The sequence below is a fragment of the Arachis ipaensis genome, chromosome B08, assembly GCF_000816755.2.
Source record: "Arachis ipaensis cultivar K30076 chromosome B08, Araip1.1, whole genome shotgun sequence".
NCBI lineage: Eukaryota > Viridiplantae > Streptophyta > Magnoliopsida > Fabales > Fabaceae > Arachis > Arachis ipaensis.
This window is the reverse complement of record NC_029792.2, coordinates 13,324,050-13,329,152: the sequence shown is the minus strand read 5'-3', so window position 1 is coordinate 13,329,152 and position 5,103 is coordinate 13,324,050. Positions and strand designations below refer to the sequence as shown.

At 36.3% G+C, this 5,103-nt stretch overlaps 1 pseudogene; it reads left to right on the top strand.

Annotated features, from left to right (window-relative positions):
* LOC107614398 overlaps positions 384–5,103 on the top strand; it is an 8,512-nt pseudogene continuing 3,792 nt past the window's right edge.

The window sequence follows — 5,103 nt, the reverse complement described above, 5'->3', positions numbered from 1 at the left end:
CATTCAGTAACAAAAAACATTTCACCAAGTTAATATATTCTAAGATGAGGAAAATCTGTATGACTTTATGCTTGGCGACATTTCACCAAGTGGTTAAGAGAAGAACAGAAAAATGAATATACATAGAAACAAATTGAAATGTAGAAATAATTTCTGAGGAAGACACATGATGTATATAGGTTGTGTGCTAACAGACGTACAGAAGTGCCAAAACACTTAAAAATCAGTGGTAAATTAGTGATGCGAGACACACAGAAAAATAAATAAAATAAAATAGAATAAAAATTTATACAATGATATATAACTGGCTGATGTAGACACTGACATCACCAAGAAAGGAATGCAGTTTATAAATAACAAGTCCAAGTGAAATTATTCAGTGCACTAAATCATATCCAGAGAAACAATAATGGCTTCCCAAACACCTTAGCTCCACTTCGTTATCTTCCCATTCATGGCACAAGGCCACATGATTCCCATAATGGACTTAGCAAAGTTATTGCTTTAGCGCAATAATGTTATCGTCACAGTAGTCACAACCCTGCAAAACGCAGCAAGATTCACATCAACCTTTGCTCGTTTAATCGATTCCAGTTACCAAATTCGACTAATTCAGCTTCAGTTTTCATATAAAGAGGCAGGTTTGCCAGAAGGGTGTGAGAATCTTGACATGCTTGATTCACTTGGCAATGCCTTGAGTTTATTCACTGCACCAAGTGTTCTAAGGGAACCTGTGGAAAAACTCTTTGAAGAGTTGTCGCCCCTACCAAGCTGCATAGTCTCCGATATGTGTCTCCCGTACACAATCCACATTGCTAATAAATTCAATGTTCCAAGGATTTCTTTTGTCGGAGTGAGTTGCTTCTATCTAGTCTGTCAGGATGCTATGCGCATCAGTAATGTGAGGGAGAGCATAAAGGATGAATTAGAGTACTTCATTATACCAAATCTACCAGACAAGATTGAAGTCACCAAAGCGCAGGTACTAAGTCTAGCGGATGAGAACTGGAACAAGTTTTATCAAGAGATATACGCAGCCGAAGTAGACACTTATGGAATAATCATGAATTCCTTCCAAAAGTAGGAGCCTGAGTATGCAAGCATATACAAGAAGCATAGAAAGGATAAAGTGTGGTGCATCAGTCCGGTGTCATTAAGCAACAAGGATTACTTGGACAAGGCTCAAAGAGGCAACAAGGTTTCAACTGAAGAGTGGATACACCAAAAATGGCTTGATTCTCAAAAGCCTAAGAGTGTAATTTATGTATTTCTTGGAAGTTTATGTAATCTAACAGCAACTCAGTTGATTGAGATTGATTTAGCCTTAGAAGAATAAAAAAGACCTTTCATTTAGGTCATAAGAAAAGGAAGTCAATTAGAAGCGCTAGAAAAGTGGATTAAGGAAGATGGATTTGAAGAAAGAATCAAAGATGAGAGCCTTATAATTCGAGGTTGGGCTCCTCAGTTGCTAATACTATCACATCCTTCAATTGGAGGGTTCTTGACACACTGTGGCTGGAACTCTAACTTAGAAGCTGACATGGCCCTTATTTGGCGACCAGTTTGTGAATGAAAAACTAGTTGTCAAAGTACTAAAAGTTGGAGTGATGGTTGGTGCAAAAAGTCCTATGGAGTGGGGTGTTAGTGTTGCAAGTGTGAGGAGTGTTGAAGTTAGTCCCACATCAAAGAAAGCAAGGAAGAGTGAGGAGTTTATAAGATGAGAGACCCATTAACTTGATACCTTAAGGTTTTGAGTTAGATGTGGTGTCTTCTCATCTTATGTTCTCTCACTTGATTCCTCCCTGAAATTTCTCCGGTTGTCGAGAGTTCCCCATGGTTGGCCCAACAAAGTGGTATCAGAGCCGATGGTTTAATCGGTCTAGTTTTAAGGAGTATTCAAGGTGAAGCATCGAAAGTCTTCTCGACAAAGGTGGTCCGGACGGCGTGTCCCGCGGTGTTTTGCGGCGGTGTGATGGACGAATACTCGTGGTGGTGGAGGAGCTAGAGGGGAGTTGATACTTGATGTGGAGGCTCACACTTGAGGGGGAGATTGTTAGTGTTGCAAGTGTGAGGAGTGTTGAAGTTAGTCCCACATCAAAGAAAGAAAGGAAGAGTGAGGAGTTTATAAGATGAGAGACCCATTAACTTGACACCTTAAGGTTTTGAGTTGGATGTGGTGTCTTCTCATCTTATGTTCTCTCACTTGATTCCTCCCCGAAATCTCTCCGGTTGTCGAGAGTTCCCCACGGTTGGCCCAACATGGGGGAAGGAAGAGGAGATTGGTGTATTGATTAGGAATGATGGTATTAAAAAAGGAATAGAAAAGTTAATGGATGAGAATAATGGTGAATGTGAAGAGAGAAGAGAAAGGGTAAGAAAGTTAGCGAAAATGGCTAAAATATCTGTAGCAGAAGGTGGATCTTCTCATAGTAACTTGACTATGTTTATCCAAGATATTTTGCTTAAAAGCTTGGGGGGGTATATGATAATCTAGTTGACAAATACCCAAGGTGGATCTTCTCATAGTAACTTGACTATGTTTATCCAAGATATTTTGCTTAAAAGCTTGGGGGGTATATGATAATCTAGTTGACAAAAACTAATGGCACAATATCTGTTTGCATATGTATGATTATTCAACACTGTCTATTAAGATGTCAATGTACATATCTCCTAGTGAGCAGAATGTTTGATCTCTAAACAATTGGTTATTAAAACTTAATTCAACAGATGAGGGACTTGGGCAGATTTTAGTGGCAGCAAATATTATTTGGGAAATTTGGAAATCTAGAAATGAATCTGTTTACAACAGTTTCTAATCCACAGAACAAAATCATCAAAGCAAACATACTTTAAAGAGAACGAATAAAATAATCCAAGCAATTCAAGATCAAGATCAAAATCAAAGAAAAGAGGGATTTACCGTTTGGAGGCCTTCACCGTAGATTGTTTGAAGTTGGTGTTTGGGCAGGTAGAATGACAAATTCAGTTGCCCAATTGCATCTGAAACAGTGCCTTCCATTGACTTGAGGTCGAGCATGGTTAAGGGAGAAGATAAATTGCTTCATTGCTTGCATGCTTTCATTTGTGTAAGTGGAAAGATGCTTTCGTTTTTCTCACCTCTCTCTAGTATTTGATGTTTTGTTATAAATGAGACCTCTCATATAATCTTAACTCAATTTCACTCAAAGCAAACACTATCCTATATTCAAGTGGATGATTTGCTGAAGATCAACACAAAACTCAGACCAAATAACATGATCAGAGTTACTCTTGGCATCATATCTTGCCATCTAATTCACAACTCTAATTGCTTCCCAGAACACCCACTCAACGAACAAGAGCTCAAGAATTGCCAAAATAAGAGCTCGAAAAGAATGCAAATCAATATCATCATGAAGAACAAGTCTTACTGCAGCAACTGAGTTCACCTCCACAACCACAATTATACTTCAGGTTTACAGTAAGATCCACATCTATTAAAATTTCTCAGAGCTCTGCCGAAATTGCTGAAATAAAAGTTAAGTTTGTACTAAAACCAGCTAGAAACATTCTATTCATGTATCTAATAATCCCTCTACAAGCTACTTTTTTTATTATGCAGAATCCAACCGTCTGTGTTTAGTTTAACAAAAAGAGATTCTAGGGGTGGCATTTTGCCTCTCAACTAGGGGTGTCTGCAGATCGGATCGGATTGGATATGGCCGAAAATTTGATCCGATCCGCACAATTTTCATCGGATCGGATCGGATATAATATCCGCACTTTTTAGTGCCGGATCCGATCCAATCCGATCCACACATTTGCGGATCGGATATCAGATATATCCGCATTATTAAACCTTCTCTTTTTAATCATATTTCTATGTAAAAAAATTCGATAAAAATATTTCTTTCGTACTTTTAAACTTATTTATTCCTAAAATATTCTTAATCAAACTCTCTCTAAATAAAAAAAATAAAATAATACAATATATGAATAATAATTACTAATTAAAACATACAAACAAGTAAATATATTACCAAACATATATATATTTATTTATTTTTTAATTATTATAGTGCGGATCCGCGGATGTAGAGCAGATATCCGCGATCCGATCCGCAAAGGGTGCGGATTGGATCCGATCAATTTGCGGATCGGATCGTATCCGCAATTTTTGGATCAGATGCGGATATTTACCGCGGATCTGCGGATACGATTTGATCCATGGACACCCTTACTCTCAACATAATTGCCAATTACCTTCCTAACTCGACTCACTTCAGCCTGAGCATGCTAAAAGTTCTTTGCTAGATAGACAGCAAGAGGAGCAGCATTCTCGTCCTTAATAATATCATCAACATAAAAAACAAATTTATTTTGTCATACCGTAAAGACTTCATCGTAGTAACAAATAAAAAAGGGGCCAAGATTGTCTTTATTGGTAGGGAGATTTAGTAGATAAATTCTCGAAAAACCAAGCCAAAAGAGGAGAGTTAGAAAAACCTATATAATCAAACAAAAATGCTATTTGTACACCAAAATCAGCCATAAATATTTTTGTGTATAAATACATGTATAGTTTAATTTATTTTCAATATGTATTTATATTCATATACTGATGACTGATTTTGGTGACTGATTTTAGTGTATATATAGCATAACTCATAATGAAAACCATTAATATGATCTCAGATTAAGTAATGCAACTACATGGCAATATCAAAACCATTAATATGATCTCAGATAAAGTACAAAATTTTAATTAAAAAAACCTAAATTACATTATGTTAAGATTATCTAACTTAGAATTCTTAATTATTCAAAATTCTTCTTTATGAAAATGAAACATTTATACTATATAGTCATTTTATATAAAAATAATTCAAACAATTCAAATGAACAATCAGTAATAAAAAACATTTAGCTAAGTTAATATATTCTAGGATGAAGATAACATCTGTATGACTTTATGTTTGGCGGCATTTCACCAAGTGGTTAAGGTCACGGACAGAGAAACAAATTGAAACGGACAAATAATTTGTGAGGAAGACACATTATCTATATAGGTTATATGCCAACAGCCGCACAGAAATGAACAATTACTACAACAAAGTAGTA